This window comes from Pinus tabuliformis, chromosome 5_1 (assembly GCF_031772625.1).
Source record: "Pinus tabuliformis cultivar Carrire ecotype Pingquan chromosome 5_1, CPIR1, whole genome shotgun sequence".
Classification (NCBI taxonomy): domain Eukaryota; kingdom Viridiplantae; phylum Streptophyta; class Pinopsida; order Pinales; family Pinaceae; genus Pinus; species Pinus tabuliformis.
Window position 1 is genome coordinate 602,521,703 of NC_142305.1, and position 23,205 is coordinate 602,544,907.

The 23,205-nt window shown below is 37.9% G+C and overlaps 1 pseudogene; it reads left to right on the forward strand.

Annotated features, from left to right (window-relative positions):
- Positions 1 to 20,055: 20,055 nt before the first annotated feature.
- Positions 20,056 to 22,931, forward strand: LOC149166328 (pentatricopeptide repeat-containing protein At4g13650 pseudogene; annotated as a pseudogene).
- The last annotated feature ends 274 nt before the right edge of the window (positions 22,932 to 23,205 follow it).

The window sequence follows — 23,205 nt, forward strand, 5'->3', positions numbered from 1 at the left end:
TCCCGCCCTGCAGTTGCAATATAACCTTAATAACACTGATAAATGGGATTAGTTAGTCAACCCGTGACTAATTAAGAACCCCGACCCCCGCCAAGCTAAATAAAGGATTAATTAAATCATCAGGATTAATTAATAACTTTGACCAATCACGTCGCCCCCGATATAATTAAAGTATTTTATTAACGTCGGGCCCCCTCAATTAACCATCAGTCACTTCCCACCCCCTGACCACCATCTGATCAGATCTCTCAGACCCGATGGCTATCACTCATATCACGCGGGCTTTTGGTCGGACGTTAAACACGCGATATGAGCGGTTTTCCAAAAGTCGTCGATGCTACATGTCAACTGACTAGTGGAATCGCACGACCCTCCCTCAATACCGCCAATATCCCATAAGCGATGCGATGAAACCTGCTTACCACCTCCCATAAACGACAAAACATCACTTCATTAATTTGACACCACTTGTCTTTGTTGCCAAACCCACCAAAATATTGACTTTGCATAAAAAACAAGTGTAATCTATTCTTCGTCCTTTATCCATAACAATTCCATGCATACACACAGTACATCCAAAATCAAACAGTTCATTCCCAAAACTGTCAACTACCTTGAAAACAGCCTTTCAATGTTGCTCCAGTCCCATGTGTGCATCTTGCCAACGTGTACATCACAGCCAACTGCCTAGGAACAGGTATTTACCAGATTGTCTCCTGAAAACCCTGTTATATACTGAAATTCATCTGAAATTGCTTTAAAACCCAAAGTTTTCAATTCAATTGAGTTGTTAGCTTAGTCCAAAACTTACCAGGCACCTCTGTTTTAAACAATTTCTTTGAAAATCCCAGTTTCATCCCTGAAAACACAAGAACCGTGGATGGAAACCCCCATGGCCCTCAATGTAGCTCCAATCACTACTCCTCATAGGGATTTGGACTACCTTCCCTTAGCAGATAAAGACTTCCAAATAAAAGACCTTCAAACTGATAAATGCCCCCTAGAAGTATATTGTCGATGCCGAGACGATTACATGAACAATTCGGATACCGTAGGACTTTGGGAATCAAATCTCCCAAAGTACCTATTCCCTTCTGTGCACATTTTCCCGAACATTATCCATCAATGTCATGCCAATTATAATCCTAACCTCATAGCCGTAATGTCCCCCGACTAGTCAGTCCTATTTATAATTACTGCTGATTCAATTAATGAAATGTTACAGCTTCAGCCTGGCCATAATCTCACCCCCATTTCCATTGGAGAATTACTAAAAAAATCCACCAAAATGTCTAGTTCTGAACTCAGCCGTATTTGCCATACTTTCATGGATAGTAATCATATACCCAAAGATCCCCCTCACTACCTAACATGTTTCTTCACTGATATAGGCAAAGATATTGTTAATATGATTACTGCCATTATGGGTTTCAATACTAGTGAGTTTGTTGATGAATTGACCCTAGCTTTCATGACTATCTTCACCCGTGGTCAGCCTCCTGCTGCCAAATATGACTATGCTACATTCATAGCTGACAAAATCCACGACCAATTCATGAGGCTAGAGAATGAGAGAGTGTTCAAGTATTCTACAATCTTGTATCACCTCTTCCTTTACTACCAAACTGACAAATTCCCATTCTCTGTGCATAAGCTTGATACGAAAGGTAACCCTAGGTCAGTCATTTTCTGGACCTCTATTTTTCACCACTCACCCTCTTCTTCCTATTCATACATAGATTTCATTGATCAATTTGTCCATCCTATAACTACCACATTGACAGGAATTTCCCCCCGAGAATCAGTGATGATATCAAAAGAATCCTTCAATTGTCAAAGCAGAATCATACTGGTACTTATACCAGAATCATACTGAGATTAGAGTCTATGGGTGTGAACTGCCTCCCTACAAATTGCCCAAGTATGTCCCCATGAGATTATTTTCCCTGGAGTACTATAGGCAAATAATCAACTCTGATCAAATCCACTTCATGAAAGCAAAGAAGAAAGCCCAGCTGAGGATCAAAGACCACTTAGGCCCATTTGTGTGCAACAACAGGAAAGTAGGGCAAGAAGCAGAAGAAATCATAGAGACAAAGATGCATTTAAAGAAAAGTTTTGTTTGGGCTTATGAACCTCATGGTTTCATCTGTGATAGGAGGATAAAACATAAGTTGTCACCTTACATCCATCACAGAATCCCTGAAATAGAACAATATGCCAATTTAAATGAATGGAGGGAAGGGACATTGGTAGAACAAGATAGTGATAAAGTTGAAGTTGAAAATGTGATGAAAGATTTGGAGAAGAGACTTGACTTGGACTCCTTTGTATAGGTGCATGCAAAGTATTCCCAAAGGCCAGCCCAAGAATCCAATGCCCCCACAGTAGAGCCTTCACAGAGGCAAACACATGAGCCAAGTCCATCTACATTAGAACAACCAGAAACAACAGAAAAGCCATAGAAATCAGAGAAACCTGAAATATCTGTAGAGTTAGATCCACCACAGCCACATCCAGCTCAGACTAATATGGAAAATCCTCCAGTGCTACAGACTCCTCTAAATGAGGAAAGGAACTTGAAAAGAGACATGTAAGTAACTACCCCTCTAAGCATACCCACAAATCAACCCTTCGCTAAGAGGCAAAGGATGAATCCATATTCAGAGGATGAATTCATTGGAGAAACTACAGAGAGCATGAGAAAGGAAGGGACAGATAGTTTACAAACATTCCCAACAAGTGGGACACCCTCAAGTTCACAAAGGCAGGAACTAGAAAGACAACCCAGCACAGAAGTTTCATCCTTCAGGTCTTCTTCTAAGAAAATTATAGATATAAAGAGGAAGTTTAAAGAGATCAAGGAAAAGAATGAGCAACTGAAAGCCCAAGCCTATGCTCAGTACTTAAAGATGGCCCCTACAAACTAGACCAGACTGATGTCAGCCTTTGACATCAAAGAGGGCAAAATGCAAATGAGTTTCCTGAAGCCCACAGTGCTGTAACCAAAATCCTTGGCAGATTATCTCAAAACTGACTTTGAAGTTTTGGCTAAAGACATCCACCCTATCGACTATATTGAACTACACAAACAAACGGGTGAGATGGTATATTCAACACTAACCAGCAAAGCAATGATGGCTCATAGATTGCAAAATTCATTGAGCAACACTATAGCCCAATTGCAGCGAGAAAAGGCCTCCTCACATGCAAAAGATAATAGAATAAAATCATTGGAAGAGTTAGTAGTTGAGTTGGGTCATGACCCAAAAGATGTTAAGGCTATAGAAAGCTTAATTAAGAAAAAGAATGAATACATAGCTGCACTTAGAAAACAATTGAAGTTGCCACCACTCATTCACCCTCAGACTGCTGAGGTCATAGAAAATAAAAATGAAGAACTTATGGACTTGGTTCTTAAGTTAAATGAGCAATTGAAGGAAACAGAGCAAGAATTGGAGAAAGCAGTACAGTCAAGGCAGAGTGAGTCGACCACACAGCCTCAAACTATAGTGCCAATAGTTTCAACAGAAATACCTTCCACAATGGGAATTGTTTTACCACCTAACATTCCTTTGGCAATAGCCACACCAGCGGAAGCAATAAGTACATCACATGTAGGTACACCAACACAGAGCACAGAGGACTTAATTAAGTCAATGGAAGAAATGAAGCTTCAAGTAATAGAGCTGCAGAAAGTGAAAGAGAAATTCACTACCTTGGAGAAAAAATATGATATATCAAAGATCAATTATGCAGAAGAGATGAGGAAAAACAAAGGCATGGCCCAACAAATTAAAGCATTGGAGAAGGATCTGACATTTGAAAAGCCTTTGACATACATTAGGAAGATATTGTGGACCAATATCATTGATTTCATCAATGATATTTGGTCATCAATTCAAATTATTTTTGAACAGATTGATTTTGTAAAGCTTGCTCTTGAAGAAATTGAGAAGACCAGAGAAGAGCTGGGCAGGAAACCTGAGGAAACTATCAGATTAATCAATTTTCTGAACAGTAAAACAAAGCAATAGTTAGAACAATTAGATATTGAGGATAGGACTGCTACCATTCTCGAACTGAAGAAAGTGTTGACCAAAAGGAATATGATGTAAGGCCTGGAACATAGATGTCAAAGCATGCAGGAAGATATAGAGGAGTCCATGAGAAAATTTGACATCCTAAGAATTAAAGTACTCCCAAGCCCTTTAGTCATTAATGATAGGCTAATGGTTCAGATTGATTACATTGATAAATTACATCAACAGACTGACAGTCAGGCTAGTTCATCTTCAACCAAGGCATTACCAACAGGAAAAGTGCTTTACGATGGTTTAGAGAACCTCTTTTTCATTGAACATGAAATGAAGCACCTATTCTCAGTACAACCCAATTTTGTGAAGTATACAAAAGCAGATGAAATTTACATGAAGCTAATAAGGACAAGAATATCAAAGGATGATTGGTGGACCAATATGACTGACATACTATAGATTACCATGGTAAATAGTGAGGTAAATAGAAATATTTACCACAGTAAATTTTGGTAAAAAGGATGAATGTTGGTAAACAGGTAAAGTGTATCAGATACAGGTAAAAGAGTATCAGTTGAAAAGGTCAAATCAGAGGTCCAGCACAAAGTTATTAGAGCAACAGCAAGATGCACATTCATAGAGCATGCCTCTAGGTCCTTCAACAAAAACAGGGACAGCAATGATCAGTTCACTTTCTGTTTCTATATTCGAGACCATTTGTCTCTATATTTGTGTAAAAAGATATTTCATATTCCTAGAATAAATCTCATTTAGTTATGATATATTTTGATGTAAACTTTGTATAAATACTTCTTTATTCGAAGTATTAGGTGGTGGATTCAAAGACATTTCTATAGACATTTTCTTCTGGAATTGAAGTGCTATTGTACCAAGACTTGTATGTATTGTTGGATCAAGGAATAAAGTAAAGGCTATTCACGGGATACTTGTGTCAAATAGAAATCAAATATGTATTCTATATATCTTGTTTATTATTGTTTTTTCTTTGTTTATTAATAAGCATATGTGTTTTCATAAAACCTAAATGATAAATGAGTAATGATTTTTCAGAAATTGCTTTACTGCACTCTGTTTTAAATTGTTTATCTTCTCAATGTTTTCTACTAGACCATCATAGTTAGGGAATTCTTTAATGTTCCCTTACTTCGTAGTTTATCCCTTTGGTTTAATTGAACAAAGAATTATTAATTGCCCTTTGTTGATAGGCCTCTTCTGTTCCTCATTTTGACCCCAGTTAAAGGATTCTTGATTGCCCTTTCTCCCTGGTTAAGACCATTTCATCAACCTAAACCTGACATTTTCCTTTTGTTTTACTACCTTGCCCTGTGAGTTTTCCCTTTAGTAAATGATCTGATCCAGTTAAGCCATCACTCCATTGACTATAGAGCCCAATGGCCTGAAGACCTTTCTCTATCCATCTGTTCCCAGAATCCCACCACTCTCAAACAAAACAACCTTGAACTCTAATAACTAGCCTAATATCACACCAAAACAAAGATAAGTTATAAATAGAGAGCCCTCTCTCAGTACAGATTAGCTAGATTATGTACTTAAAAGATTGGTTTGTGGTTACCTCGGACCCCTTTCCTTCTTCCCATAAATTCTAAGGAAAATATGAGTGATAACATAGTGGCGACCATACTGGGGAATGAAAAAATTCCTCAATTGAAATAAACCTTTAAGAAACCGAAAAGTTTGATTTGAAAGCATCTTAGAGGATTTTAGAAGTTATTTTGAAAAAATTTATATAAGAAAATTCATAAAAATTTGAAATCTGGCTTTAGAAAGGACTCATTACACTAGGGCTAATCCTGATCCCAATCCACCACCTATGTTTGAGAATCCTAACCTGATTCCTAGAATCATCAGAAGACAAGAAAGCTCAGTAAGTTCCAAACCTTTGTTCAGATCACATTCATGTCCTATTAAACGGATTTCCCTAGAATATCTTCCTTTCGACGAACATTTCGAACTCTCTATGTTCAGAACCTCATCTGACAGTGAATTATTAGATCTAGTCCAAGATCCAAAATTCTTCAGAGAACTCAAAATCCAAAGAGCCAATTTATCAATTGATCGGTATTTACAGAACTCTTCTCTATCATCCCTTACCACTAAAAGCATACCTAAATTTTCTGAAACCACCTCACTTTCAGCTAGTTCATTACTATCCCCTCATTCATCTGAAATCCATTTCACTCATCCTTTCATCCCTTCACTCCCTCTTCAATCTATCACCACCCAATATCTCACCACCACTTCCAGTTCCTCCTCCACAGCACAAACACCTCCCATTACCCCAACTCCTGCCCAACCTACAATCATGTCCAACAAATATGCTCCTTTGGTGCTCCCTACTAACCTAGGTGTAATGCCGCAAGACTATCAAAGTAAGATTACCATCTTTGATGGCACTAGAACCTACACTGCTCAGCAGCACACCAAGAAGATGACCGACTACTTTGAGATATATGAGATAGACACTGTTGATGTTCAAATGAGAATTTTTGTTCAAAGTTTGTCTGGAGAAGTTAGAACCTGGTTTAGAGCCTTAACAACCAATAGTATAGATAGCCTAAGAACTCTCTACCAACAATTCTTGAACAGGTGGAAAAAAAGGAAAGACCCCCTTCAGATTTTATCTGAATACGAGAACCTTAGAAGGGGACCCCATGAAATCGTCCAGGACTATTGCACTAAATTTAATAATGTTTACAGTGCCATTCCACTCGACCTTAGACCCCCTCCTGGGTTATCCCTGATCAAATTTCTTGATGGATTTGATTCAGACATGTCTTTTCAACTGAGAGAAAGAAATCCCTCCACTCTAAAAGAAATGCAAAGTGTAGCTGTAAGTGTTGAGGATAATCTACTTTCTAAATGAGCTAAAGCAAAAAACGAGAGAAGAATACCTACAAAAGATGAAAGTTCACCCTTTGAAAAAAAGCTTGATGCTATTGTTAAAGGAATGGACAAATTATTTGATAGAGTTGATACAACTGAAAGTAAATCTCCTTGGGATGTCCAACAGGCCAATTTAGGGAGAAATCCTAATTTTAGGAAAAATCATAATCAAAGCGCTGGTAAGAATATTCCTAATTAGAATATTCGACCATCTTTCCAAGAAAACTATGCAGAAGCCTCCCAATCAGAAGACCCTGAGCAAGACACTCAGATGAATTTAATGGGTCTAGAGGGGGAGGAAGATGTATTTCTAATTCAGGATGACCAAGAGTCTCATATACTCCAACAATTTCAGACTCAAACAGGAGAATCATTTGATTTCAGACAGGGGTATGACTCTGCCATTTTTGAGGTACACAAGCAGTATAACCTAAGAAGTAGAAAAAGTACTAATAACCCTAAAACAAACCAAAAAACAACTCCTAATCAACCCAAAAAAGGAAAAATAAGCTCAGTGACAAAAATGCTTTAGATCCTTTCAAGAACTAATCAAAACCCTTCCATCCCCACCATAGAAGATGTGTCTGATAACCAGCCCAGCAATGAACAACCTTCCACTTCAATTCACTCCAAGGAAACGGTGGAAGAACCTCAAAAGATCACATCAAAGAAATCAGCAAAGGATGTATCAAATCCTAAAATAGAACAAAACATAGAAAACATTTCGGCCAGAAACCAAAAGGTTCAAACTAATAAAACAATCCTACCCTTTAATCTAGGAGCAGAGGTAGCCGAGCTTAAAATTTTGGTTCCTTTGACAAAACTGGCAAAACATGATGTTTACAGGTCACAAATCAACAAATCATTAAATATCATTGAAAATGCAGATTCTATAAATCTCTTTGATGACCAGCCCAAGTTGATTTTTGGCCCTGAAGTAAATGGGAAACCACTGGAAGGAGGGATACCACCTTTCTATGTTAGTCTCAATATTCATGATAATATTTTACATAATGCCATGTTTGACTCTAGTGCTTCTCACAACCTCATGCCCAAATCTATTATGGAGAAACTCAACCTAGACATCACTAGACCCTATAAGGATTTGTTTTCCTTTGATTCCAGTCAAGTGAGATGTTTGGGTCTTATAAAGGATTTATGTGTTTCATTGGTTCAATATCCCGCCAAAACTATACTTATGGACATAGTGGTAGCTGACATTCCACCCAAGTATGGCATGTTGTTGTCTAGATCCTAGGGTGCCAAACTTCAGGGATCTCTACAATTAGACATGTCATATGCTACCATATCTGTTTTTGGACAACCAAAGAAGTTATATAGAGAAACTTTAATGAAGTAGGTAGTGAGTAGTGAGGAGAAGCCTCAAAACTTTCCCATTTACTTAGTACATTTTGATATGGATTCCTTTATTCTCTATAATGCTGAAATAAATCCAGAAATTGATAATCCTAAAGATTTAGCAACATAACCAAAATAAATTGGAAAAGAATAAAGGTCAATTGTTCAAATTCAAGAGATATCAGATGACAAAGTAAAATTAGATGATGAAGAAAATCCTAAGACCTTAGCTAAGAAAGACTACACCACCCCAGATACAAATTATGAACATGAAATTTTATGGCATCTAGAATTTGATGGTTCAGTAAACAAACTAGGTGCAGGGGCAGGTGTATGGGTCTATAACTTAGAGAATGATCATGCAAAAGGGCATGCCTATAGGTTGAATTTCAAATGTACAAAAAATATGGCAGAATATGAATCACTCCTGCTAGGCCTCAAGTTAGTCAAAAGATTAGGAGCCGTAAGAGTATCAATCATAGGAGATTCTGAACTAATAGTTAAACAGATAAAAGGAACTTACATAACCAGAGATCCTATATTGGGATGTTACAGAGGGACAGTCATAGAAATCCTTAACACTTTTTTGGAAACTCAGCTTGCAACTATTCCTAGAAAACATAATATGCAAGCTCATAGCCTGGCTATGTTTTCCAGTACCTACAGATTGCCTTTGTAGCCCAATCATCAATACACTGTTGAGATTAGGCATAGGCCAGCCATCCATGATAATCTTAAGAACTGGTAGGTTTTTGATAGTGATAAGCAGATTAATAATTTTCTAACTTTAAATGAAGAATTTTCTAACATTAAGATAGATGTAGACCTAGTTTCGGATTTTGATCATACTAATGAGGTAGACATTAACAATCTAGAGGAGAATTCAATAAACATGCTTCACCCTACTAAATTCTCACAAGAAAAAATCAAAGACCTGAAACAAATGGACCTAGATGAGATAATTGAAGAAGAAACAGAGGTTACAAATCTGAAGGATAATCATTTACCCAAAGGATTAACTCCTTTGGAGGATTTGTTTAACTCTAATGACATTCTGAAGAAACCTAAAATGGAGCCTTTAAAAGCAGACATTGAAGAGTAAAACCTAGGAACACAGGATAATCCCAAATTGATAAAATTGTCAAAATCTTTGCCTCTTGATCAGAAGCTAAAATATGTTGAACTTACGAGGGAATTCTAGGATGTCTTTGCCTAGAGTTACGAAGATTTGAAATCCTATGACACCTCTATAATTCAGCACACTATCCCTTTGAAAGAAGATCAAAAGCCCTTTAAGCAAAAAATCAGAAGAATTAACCTTGTGTTATTACCATCAATTGAGAAAGAAATCAAACGCATGTGTGAAGCAGGAATCATTGCCCCTATTAGATTTTCAGAATGGGTATCTAACCTAGTACCTACTAGGAAGAAAATGGGGGAAATAAGATTATGTGTTGACCTGAGAAATGTGAACAAGGTCTCACTTAAAGATAACTATCCTTTACCCAAAATGGACCATATACTGCAAAGGGTAGTGGGTTCTTCTAGAATTTCACTGTTAGATGGGTTTTCAGGTTATAACCAAATCTTAGTTCATCCGATGACCAAGAGAAAACTCCATTCACCACACCATAGGGTACCTTCATGTACATTAAAATGCCCTTTGGACTAAAAAATGCGGGAGCAAATTTCCAAAGAGCAATGGACATTGCCTTTGCAAAAGAAATTCATGATTTTCTTGTTATATATCTTGATGATCTAACTGCTTTTTCCAAACCAGATCAATAGCACCTAGAGCATCTCAAGCAAGTTTTTCTAAAATGCAGAAAATATGGTATTTCCTTAAATCCAAAGAAATCTTTATTCGTTTTAGAGGAAGGAAAGTTGTTAGGTCACATCATTTCCAAAGATGGCATCTGAATTGACCCCTCTATAATTAAAGCTATTTTGCAAATACCTTACCCAAGAAATGTTAAAGAACTTCAAGCATTTTTAGGAAAGATAAATTTTTTAAGAAGATTTATCTCTAACTTAGCTGAATTAATTAGGTTAATGAATAATATGTTAAAAAAGGATTCGACCATTAAATGGATAGTTGAGGCTAAACAATCATTTGAAGAAATTAAACTAGCCTTAACTCAAACACCAGTCTTCACAAGTCCCAAATTTGACAGAGACTTCATTATTTTCTCTTTTGCATCTGCAGTTTTGCTACAAAAGGATGATCAAGGATGATCAAGGCTATTAAAGATTTCAGAGTATATATTTTATATTCTCATGTAGTAGCTTGTGTTCCAAATGTTGTAGTCAAAGATATCCTAACACAGGATGGAGTTGATGGCAAGAGGGGATAATGGATGGCTACTATTTTAGAGTATGATATAGAGATAAAACCTGCCAAGTTAATTAAAGGTCAAGGGTTGGCTAAACTCATGGCAGAAACAAATTTCCAAGCCCTAGACATCAATCTTATTGTAGATCTGGGTAACGAACAAGAGATGGCGACTCCACAAATCAGCTAGTCCTTTTTAGACTCCCCCCGGTATGTTGATATAATGTATGTTCTACAAAACCTACAGGCTCCTCCAGGGTTATCCAGAACTAAAAGTATGTTTTTGAAAATGAAAGCATCAAAATTTTGCATTATGGATAATACTTTATTTTGGAAAAATCATGAAGGCATTTTGTTAAATTTTTTATTAAAAGAATAATCTGACAAAGTACTCTAAGAATTTAATGTAGGGGATTCTGGTGGACATCTCTATTGGAAGTCAAATACTGACAAAATTCTAAGAGCTGGATTTTATTGGCCAACCTTGTTTGCAGATGTGAAGAAATTTGTAACTTCCTACCATAAATGCCAAATCTTTGAAGGCAAAATAAAATTGTTACCTTAACCATTGAAACCTATATCCACAGAAAAACCTTTTGCAACAATGGGGTCTTGACTTCATTAGGGAAATTCATCCACCTTCTTCTAGTCAACATAAATGGATACTCATTGCCACTGATTATTTTACTAAATGGATAGAAGCCATTCCCTCTAGACATGCCACTGATACTGTCATAATAGGTTTCCTAGAGTCTAATATCCTTTCTAGGTTTGGTTGTCCTGGCAAAATTATCACAGATAATGTTGCAGCCTTCAAGTCAAAGAAAATGATTGATTTATATCACAAGTATCATATAACACTTGGTCATTCCACATCTTACTATCCTCAAGGGAATGGTCTTGTAGAATCTTCCAATAAAAGCCTAATAAATATTATCAAAAAACTATTGGAACAAAATAAGAAAACTTGGAACAAGAAATCAACCAATGCTTTGTGGGCAGATAGGCTTACTACTAAGAAGTCCATTGGAACCAGTCCCTCTGAGCTAATATATGGAATGGAGACAGTTTTTCCTTCATATTTAGGGGTTCCTGTCATGAAATTACTTCAAGATGCTCAAGTGAAACCAAATGATATACAGAGAAGAATAAACTAGACCATCCATTTACAGCAAACCAGGGAGGAAGTGTACCAAAGATCCCAAGTACTACAAGAAAAACTCAAGAAGATTTTTGACAAAAGGACCAAAGCAGAAGACTTCTATCTGGGAGATAAAGTGTTAAGGTGGGATTCCAGAAGAGAGGACAAAGGAAAGCATGGGAATTTTGACTTCCTGTGGAAAGGGCCATACATTATATATGCTTTTAGAGGAAATAATGCATATTTTCTGAAAGAATTAGATGGTGTAGAAATTGAAGGAGGACCAGTCAATGGTCGGATGTTGAAACATTACTTTGATCCCAGTTTTTAAAATCTGATTAGATTTCTAATTGCACATAATATATACTTTTTAATGTTCAGTGTTGATTGGATGGTAAAATTGTGAAGTTGAAGCCCGAAGAGAAGGCCCTTAAGCTTCAAAAGTATTACTGTCATACATACAAATAATGCATCAGGCAAGAGGAAGATAGCAGAGCATAATCAAAGTTTTTAAAAGGCCATTGATCTATTGTTCTTGAATTTCCACCAGGGAAAGCCATCCCCAAGTGGAGCCACTATTATGCACCTATACCAATAGGTGTCATATATCATGATTGACTTGGTTTAACTCTGAAATATGTTCATGCCTTTGTTTGTTGCAAATGTTTTCCACATTTGTGAAAAATTAGAAAATTTAAAAAATGTAAAGAGGGTATACCCTAAAACAAAAATCAAAGGGTAAAAATAATGAAAAGGTCAGAATAAATGAAAGAAAATGAACCCCAACAAAACGAAAAGACCATGAAAGTGTGCAAGTCCAAATGCCACTGCTTTACTTTTGTGTAATAAAGGTTGTGTGTAGCTTGTCACCTATGCCACAATCCATGGTAACCAAATAGTTTAACCTTGGTTAATCCATGTTTCAATTTCATGTTTATAGAGATAGAGAATAAAATCGGACCAAACTGTTTAATCTTGGCAAATAACTAGATAGGTAGAGTGAATAAAAGGAGCTCAACAGTTCAATCTGAGCCCTTGGATGTAATAAGGTTAGATTTAGATAGATATCACTATGTAAAAGAAAATAAAGTTTGAAAAGGGTTTGCCAGTCTAAGTGCACCCTAATAGAGGAGTAAAAATGTTAGGATAAAGTAGGTAGGGTAAGTAGATGATGGTTGCAAAATAAATATGTGGGGAATGGTTAAGTTTAATGCTTAAATCTTTTGATTTCATCACTTGGAAAAAGCATAGCTCACATTGAAGACAGCACATCAAGAAACCAAAGTCAAATTAATTAACTTCCTTACTCCATTTTTCCCTAAAAATTCACTAATCTCCCCTAAGTGCTAAAGGTCTCTATAACAAGTTAGAGAGGCTCAGAGCATTTCTCTAACTTTTGGAGGGACTGGACCCTCGGCCCAATAATTTGAAATACCTAAAGTACTTAAATCCCCTTCATCAACATTTACCCCTCCATAAAGTCATTCATTCCCTTTATAAAGCTTTTCCTAAGTAAAATCCTATTTTACTTAGGGAAATTAAAACAATTTATCTCAAAACCCTCATATTCTACTAGCCTAAGTCATGAATGTTGTATGATGAAATGCTTTCGGAAACATTTTAACTTAGTGCATATTCCTATCCTACAAAGTCATATTAACTGCTAATTGGTATTATTATTTAAATCTCGAAAAAATCACCCATTACCCATATTATTATTAAAATCCCAAAAATATATATCCCGCCCCGCGGTTGAAATATAACCTTAATAACACTGATAAATTGGATTAATTAGTCAACCTATGACTAATTAAGAACCCCGACCCTCGCCAAGCTAAATAAAGGATTAATTAAATCATCATGATTAACTAATAACGTTGACCAATCACATCGCCCCATATATAATTAAAGTCTTTTATTAACGTCGGTCCCCCTCAATTAACCATCAGTCACTTCCCACCCCCCAACCACCATTCGATCAGATCTCTCAGATCCGACGGTATCGCTCATATCGCACGGGCCTTTTGGTTAGACGTTAAACGCACGATACGAGAGGTTTTCCAAAAGTCGCCGATGCTACATGTCAACTGACTAGTGGAATCGTGCGGCCCTCACTCAATACCGCCAATCTCCCATAAGCGGTGTGATGAAACCCGCTTACCGCCTCCCATAAATGACAAAACATCACTTCATTAATTTGACGCCACCTGTCTTTGTCGCCAAACCCACCAAAATATTGACTTTGCATAAAAAACAAGTGTAATCTATTCTTCGTCCTTTATCCAGAACAATTCCATGCATGCATGCAGTACGTCCAAAATCAAATAGTTCATTCCCAAAACTGTCAACTACCTTGAACACTGCCTTTCAATGCTGCTCCAATCCCCTGTGTGCATCCTGCCAACATGTACATCACAGCCAACCACCGAGGAACAGGTATTTACCAGATTGTCTCTCGGAAACCCTGTTATATACTGAAATTCCTCTAAAATTACTTTAAAACCCAAAGTTTTCAATTCAATTGAGTTGTTAGCTTAGTCCAAAACTTACCAGGCACCTCTGTTTTAAATAATTCCTTTGAAAATCCTAGTTTCGTCCCTGAAAACACAAGAACTAGGGATGGAAACCCCCGTGGCCCTCAATGTAGCTCCAATCACTACTCCTCATAGGGACTTTGACTACCTTCCCTTAGCAGATAAATACTTCCAAATTAAAGACCTTCAAACTGATAAATGCCCCCTAGAAGCATATTGACGATGTCGAGACGATTACATGAACAATTCGGATAACATAGGACTTTGGGAATCAAATCTCCCAAAGTACCTAGTCCCTTTTGTGCACATTTTCTCGGACATTATCCATCAATGTCATGCCAATTATAATCCTAACCTCATAGCCGTAATGTCCCTCGACCAGTCAGTCCTGTTTACAATTACTGTTGATTCAATTAATGAAATGTTACAGCTTTAGCCCGGCCAGAACCTCACCCCCATTTCCATTGGAGAATTACTAGAAAAATCCACCAAAATGTCTAGTTCTGAACTCAGTCGTATTTGCCATACTTTCATGGATAATAATCATATGCCCAAAGATCCCCCTCCCTACCTAACATGTTTCTTCACTGATATAGGCAAAGATATTGTTAATATGATTGCTGCCATTATGGGTTTCAATACTAGTGAGTTTGTTGATGAATTGACCCTAGCTTTCATGACTATCTTCACCCCTGGTCAGCCTCCTGTGGCCAAATATGACTATGCTGCATTCATAGCTGACAAAATCCACAACCAATTCATGAGGCTAGAGAATGAGAGAGTGTTCAAGTATTCTACAATCCTGTATCACCTCTTCCTTTACTACCAAACTGACAAATTCCCATTCTCTGTGCATAGGCTTAATACTAAAGGTAACCCTAGGTCAGTCATTTTTTGGACCTCTATTTTTCATCACTCACCCTCTTCTCCCTATTCATATATAGATTTGCTTGATCAGTTTGTCCATCCTATAACTATCATGCTGATAGGAATTCCCCCCCGGAATCAATGATGATATCAAAAGAATCCTTCAGTTGTCAAAGCAGTATAGGATAGGTGACTGGTACTTATACCAGAATCATACTGAGATCAGAGTCTATGGGTGTGAACTGCCTCCCTAAAAATTGCCCAAGTATGTCCCCATGAGATTATTTGCCCTAGAGTACTATAGGCAAATAATCAACTTTGATCAAATCCACTTCATGAAAGCAAAGAAGAAAGCCCGACTAAGGATCAAAGACCACTTAGGCCCATTTGTGTGCAACAACAGGAAAGCAGGGCAAGAAGCAGAAGAAATCATAGAGACAAAGATGCATTTAAAGAAAAGTTTTGTTTAGGCTTATGACCCTCGCTATTTCTTCTATGATAGGAGGATAAAACATAAGTTGTCACCTTACATCCATCACAGAATCCCTAAAATAGAACAATATGCCAATTTAAATGAATGGAGGGAAGGGACATTGGTAGAACAAGATAGTGACAAAGTTGAAGTTGAAAATGTGATGAAAGATTTGGAGAAGAGACTTGACCTAGACTCCTTTGTACAGGTGCATGCAAAGTCTTCCCAAAGGCCAGCCCAGGAATCCAGTGCTCCCACAGTAGAGCCTTCACAGAGGCAAACTCAGGAACCAAGTCCATCTACATCAGAACAACTAGAAACAACAGAACAGCCAGAGAAATCAGAGCAGCCTGAAATATCTGTAGAGTTAGATCCACCACAGCCACATCCAGCTCATACTAATATGGGAAATCCTCCAGTGCTACAAACTCCTCTAAATGAGGAAAGGAACTTGGAAAGAGACAGGGAAGTAGCTACCCCTCCAAGCATACCCACAGATCAACCCTTTGCTAAGAGGCAAAGGATGAATCCATATTCAGAGGAGGAATTCATTGGAGAAACTATAGAGAGCATGAGAAAGGAAGGGATAGATAGTTTACAAACATTCCCAAGAGGTGGGACACCCTCAAGTTCACAAAGGCGAGAACTAGAAAGACAACCCAACACAGAAGTTTCATCCTTCAAGTCTTCTTCTAAGAAAATTATAGATATAAAGGGGAAGTTTAAAGAGATCAAGGCAAAGAATGAGCAGCTGAAGGCCCAAGCCTATGCTCAGTACTTAAAAATGGCCCCTACAAACTAGACCAGACTGATGTCAGCCTTTGACATCAAAGATGGAAAAATGCAAATGATTTTCCTAAAGCCCACAGTGTTGCAGCCAAAATCCTTGGCAGATTATCTCAAAACTTACTTTGAAGTTTTGGCCAAAGACATCCACCCTATCGACCAGATTGAACTACACAAAAAAACAAGTGAGATGGCCTATTCAACACTAAATAGCAAAGCAATGATGGCTCATAGATTGCAAAATTCATTGAGCAACACTACAGTCCAATTGTAGCTGGAAAAAGCCTCCTCACAGGCAAAAGATAATAGAATAAAATCATTGGAAGAGTTAGTAATTGAGTTGGGTCATGACCCAAAAGATGTTAAGGCTGCAGAAAGCCTAATTAAGAAAAAGAATAAAGACATAGCTGCACTTAGAAAACAATTGAAGTTGCCACCGCTCATTCACCCTCAGACTGCTGAGGTCATATAAAAGAAAAATGAAGAAGAACTTATGGACTTGGTCCTTAAGTTAAATGAGAAATTGAAGGAAACAGAGCAAGAATTGGAGAAAGCAGTACAGTCAAGGCAGAGTAAGTCGACCACACAGCCTCAAAGTGTAGTTCCAATAGTTTCAACAGCAATCCCTTCCATAATGGCAATTGTTTTAGCACCTAACATCCTTTGGCAACAACCACACCAGTGGAAGCAACAGGTACATCACAGGAAGGTACACCAACACAGAGCACAGAGGACTTAATTAAGTCAATGGAAGAAATGAAGCTTCAAGTAACAGAGCTGCAGAAAGTGAAAGAGAAATTCACTACCTTGGAGCAAAAATATGTTATATCAAAGATCAATTATGTAGAAGAGATGAGGAAAAACAAAGGATGGCCCAACAAATTAAAGCATTGGAGAAGGATCTAAAATTTGAAAATCCTTTGACAGACATTAGGAATATATTGTGGACCAATATCATTGATTCCATCAATGATATTTGGTCATCAATTCAAATTATTTTTGAACAGATTGATTTAGTAAAGCTTGATCTTGAAGAAATTGAGAAGACCAGAGAAGAGCTGGGCAGGAAACCTGAGGAAGCTATCAAATTAATCAATTTTCTAAACAGTAAAAGCAGGCAACAGTTAGAACAATTAGATATTGAGGATAGGACTGCTACCATCCTCGAACTGAAGAAAGTGTTGACCAAAAGGAATCTGATGCAATGCCTGGAACGTATATGTCAAAGCATGCAGGAAGTTATAGATGAGTTCATGAGAAAATTTGACATCCTAAGAATTAAAGGACTCCCAAGCCCTTTAGTCATTACTGATAGGCTAATGGTTCATATTTATTACAATGATAAATTACATCAGCAGGCTGACAGTCAGGCTAGTTCATCTTCAACCAAGGCATTACCAATAGGAAAAGTGCTTTATGATGGTTTAGAGAACCTCTTTTTCATTGAAAATGAAGTAAAGCACTTATTCTCATTACATCCCAATTTTGTGAAGTATACAGAAGCAGATGAAATTTACACGAAGTTGATAAGGACAAGAATACCAAAGGACGATTGTTGGACCAATATGACTAACATCCTATAAATTACCATGGTAAATATTGAGGTAAATAGAAATATTTACCACAGTAAATTTTTTTAACAAGGATGAATGTTGGTGAACAGGTAAAGTGTATCAGATACAGGTGAAAGAGTATCAGTTGAAAAGGTCAAATCAGATTTCCAGCACAAAGTTACAGATCAACAGCAAGATGCACATTCGTAGAGCATGCCTCCAGCTCCTTCAACAAAAACAGGGACAGCAACGATCAGTTCACTTTCTGTTTCTATATTCGAGACCATCTGTCTCTATATTTGTATAAAAAGATATTTCATATTCCTAGAATAAATCTCATTTAGTTATGAGATATTTTGATGTAAATTTTGTATAAATACTTCTTTATTCGAAGTATTAGGTGGTGGATTCAAAGACATTTCTATAGACATTTTCTTCTAGAATTGAAGTGTTATTGTACCAAGACTTGTATGGCTTGCTGGATCAAGGAATAAAGTAAATACTGTTCACGGGATACTTGTGTCAAACAGAAATCAAATAAGTATTCTATATCTCTTGTTTATTATTGTTTTTCTCTGTTTATTAATAATCATATGTGTTTTCATAAAACCTGAATGATAAACGAGTAATGATTTTTCAGAAATTGCTTTACTGCACTCTGTTTTAAATTGTTTATCTTCTCAATGTTTTCTACTAGACTATCATAGTTAGGGAATTCTTGAATGCTCCCTTACTTCATAGTTTATCCCTTTGGTTTAATTGAACAAAGAATTCTTAATTTCCCTTTGTTGATAGGCCTCTTCTGCTCCTCATTTTGACCCCAGTTAAAGGATTCTTGATTGCCCTTTCTCCCTGGTTAAGACCATTTCATCCACCTAAACCTGACATTTTCCTTTTATTTTACTACCTTGCTTTGTGAGTTTTCCCTTTAGTAAATGATCTGATCCAGTTAAGCCATCACTCCATTGACTCCATAGCCCAATGGCCTGAAGACCTTGCTCTATCCATCTGTTCCCAGAATCCCACCACTCTCAAACAAAACAACCTTGAACTCTAATAACTAGCCTAATATCACACCAAAACAAAGCTAAATTATAAAGAGAGAGCCCTCTCAGAGTACAAATTGGCTAGATTTTGTACTTAAAATATTGGTTTGTGGTTACCTCGGACCCCTTTCCTTCTTCCCATAACTTCTAAGGAAAATCTGAGTGATAACAGGACCAATACCATGGAGCAAAATACCATGGACCAAATACCTTGGAGCAAAACTTAGTTTTCCAAGATATACACGCCTTTCATTCTGTGAAAGTGCGTGTGTACATATACATGACTTGTATACCGTGAACTCACGTGTATATGCAGCTTGGCCAATGGTGAACCTGTGTATACCTTTCTTTCTTCATTTTGTGAAGTCTGATCTGTAACTTTAAGCTGTTAACCTACTGAACTGTGATCTGTCATCTGAGTGAGTTTCCATCAAGAACAACACTTGTGTCATAGTGCCAAATCTGTGTCATAATGCCAACACTCTACTCATCAGCAGAAACAAAAATTGATCGATGAAATCACAAAGCAAAAAAGGAAGAATTTCAATCACAAATAACACAATAATTCTCTAGGAAAATCCATAGCTAAAAACCCCTACTATCTGTATATTGGATTAATCAGAAAAATTGAGAAGAAAATATAATGCTTGTTCAACCTGAATAATCTATACACAAGGACAATCTATCTCACTACTTCACAAACCAACTCAATCCAATACTTAGCCAAATTTTCTACCTACCAAGCTCCTATTTCCTTGAGCAGTTTCTTAGGGAATTAGCCCATATTTAATTGGGAAATTCCTCTTCCATAACTTTGAAATCCATCATTAGGTTGTCTTCTAATTACATGAACCGCCTGTTTAATACGCCGTTAGGTGTTTCCCTTTGAAATGAATTTCCCCAGCCGTCGCCATGTCCTATTGTTCCCCATGGATTTGTGGTGTAAGACGATTGAACAAAGTTTGATCGTTGATCCAAAACTGAAACGGTTCATGAAACTGAAATGGTCTATGTCAGATGTGGGAGCCTGGCGGATGCTCGCAGAGTTTTTGATCAAATACCCAAACGTGATATATGTTTGTGGACTGTGATGATCACAGGTTATGCCAGGCAAAGGGTAGCCCACGAGGCTTTAGGGTTGTTCTTCCTCATGCGGCGAGAAGGCGTCCAACCCAATAAGTTCACATTCGCCAGCGTACTCCCTGCTTGCGCCGACTCTGTAGACATCAGAGAAGGACTGGACATTCATGAAGAGATCAAAAGAAGTGGATTGCAGAGTGATGTATTTGTGGCGAATTCCCTGATAGATATGTATGCAAAATGTGGCAACATAGAGGATGCACGCTATCTGTTTGACAAAATGTGTGAACGAGACGTCGTATCCTGGACAGCGTTGATTGCAGGGTATGCGCAGAATGGGCAGGCAGAGGAGGCCATGGAGCTTTTCAAGAAAATGTGGCTTGTGGGTATGAAGCCAAACTCCAAAACATATGCCAGTGTTCTGCTGGGATGTGCCGATCTGGAACAGGGTATGGAAATTCATGGGGAAATAATCAGAAGTGGTTTCCAGTCTCATGTCTTGGTTGAAAGTGCCCTTGTAGATATGTATGCAAGATGTGGGAGTGTAGAAGATGCACGCCATTTGTTTGCCAAAATGCGTAAACGGGATACCGTGTCATGGGCAGTGATGATTGCAGTTGTTACGCGGAACGGCTGGGATGAGGAGGCCCTGAAGCTTTTCCGAGAAATGCAATTGGCAGGTGTGAAGCCAAACTCGAAGACATTCCAATGTATTCTCCTGGCATGTGCCAATTTGGGAGCTCTGGAACAGGGTATGGAGGTACATGAAGAAATAAATAGAAGGGGATTCCAGTCTGAGGTATCTGTGGGCAATTCCCTACTAGACATGTATACAAAATGTGGGAAAATGGACAAGGTACGTGAAGTATTTGACCAAATGAATCTCCGAGACATCATATCCTGGATGGTGATGATTGCAGGGTATTCCCAGAATGGGCGTGCCAAGGAATCCCTGAAGCTTTTCCAGCAAATGCAATGGGCTGATGTGAAGGCGATAGCAAAAACATTTGCTGGTGTTCTCTCAGCATGTGCAAAGTTGGCAGCATTGGATCATGGTATGGAGATCCACAAGGAAATAATTAGTAGTGGATTGCAGTCTGATATCTTTGTGGAGAGTGCCCTGATAGACATGTATATAAGTTGCGGGAGTATAGAGGAGGGACACAGATTATTTGATAAAATGCCATTACGAGATGAGGTATCTTGGACAGTAATGATTGCAGGTTATGCACAGAATGGTTCGGGAGAAAAATCCCTGAAGCTTTTCAAAGATATGCAACTAGCGGGTGTGAAGCCGACTACAAAAATCTTTGTCAGTGTTCTTTCTGCATGTGGCAACTGGGCAACTTTGGAGCAAGGTGTAGAGATCCATGAACAAATAATTAGAAATGGATTTCAGCTGGATGTCATTGTGGTCACTACCCTATTAGACATGTATGCAAAATGTGGTAGCTTAGACAATGCACGCCACCTGTTTGACATGATGCGACATCGAGATGTTGTCTGTTGGACGGCCATGATTGCAGGATATGCCATGCATGGCTATGTAAGTGAGGCCATCACACTCTTTGAAAAAATGAAAGCCTGTGATGTAAAACCAAACCATATCACAATGGTTTGTGTTTTGTCTGCCTGCTGTCATGCAGGCCTAGTCTATGAGGGCCTTCAATACTTCAATTGCATGAGGGACTATTATCACATCATACCTGCGATGGAGCACTACTGCTGCATGGTTGACCTGATTAGCCGTGCTGGGCAGCTAGATGAAGCAGAAGGCTTTATCAATAAAATGCCAATCAAACCCGATGCATCTGTTTGGATGTGTTTGCTTGGAGCCTGCAGAATACATAACAATATAGAGTTAGGAGAATCCGTGGCAAAACACCTTTTTGAGTTGGATGTGAGAGATGTTGCACCTTATGTGCTTCTCTCAAACATATATGCTATGGCTGGTAGATGGCGTGACTTTGAAAAGGTTAGAAAAATAATGAAAGTCAGAGGAGTTAAAAAAACTCCTGGATGCAGTTGGATTGAGGTCAACAAACAGGTGCATGCCTTCCTTCTGGGTGAGAGGTGACATACATGACCAAAGAGGTTATAGAGATTGTTTTCAGAGATGAAGTGAACAGGGTATGTTCTGATCTAGTTTTCAAGGCTGTATGCAAAAATGAGGAGCAGACTTTAATTTATATAGCAAACGACTTCCATACTTCCCTCAATCAAAAGCCCAAGTGGTCTGCAAAACTAGAGATATGAATTCCCTCTACCCACCTTGCATTGTTCAAAACATAAAGATAAGCTTCATTCTTAAGACAAGGAGCAAGCATTTTCACTCAACGTGTTTTAATCAAACCAATGAAATTGTTATCATAACTGTCAAATAATTCAACTCCAGTCAACAGCCTTCTCATTCACTCTGCAAGACGTCGAGTCATGGATACCTTGTTAAATTGCTACCAGGCTCAGATACCATTCTTTTATTTAATTCGCCTCAGACTTATCACTGAGATTACATGCCCTAACTGTATCATGCAACTTCTGAGGTGGCCGACTTATGAGGGACAAAATGTCTATTCCTTGTCGTGGCAAAGGAATAAATATAGATCCAAAAATATCTAATCACATGGTGCTTGCTACGGGTGTGCTTTGAATCTCCTCTAGGGTAACTACAACAAGAAATTCATCAATCCTGCAATCAACATATGTTAAACCTTGGAGAAGTTTCCTAGCACTCGTTTTCTCCCCTTGGTCTTTAAAAGATTGTCCATGGTAATCATGGAAGTGGCAAAGTTACATGAATACATTTATTGGCCCAGCATGCAAGCTGGGGAGTTTTAGATCTAGCTCAATGATACATTTAGCATTACGAGCTAAACCAAATACATTGTTGATTATACTAGAATAAATTGTTTATTCTGAACAGTTTGGAGAGCACTCGAAAGTTAGTGTCTTTGATGAGATTAGAATGACAAGAAAAGGAGTGACCTTGATATTACATCTTGGCAATAGTCTTGTCTTGCTAACATGTTGTTTGGTGGACTTAGAAATCTCCCTATTTGGATGAGTGAGGAAT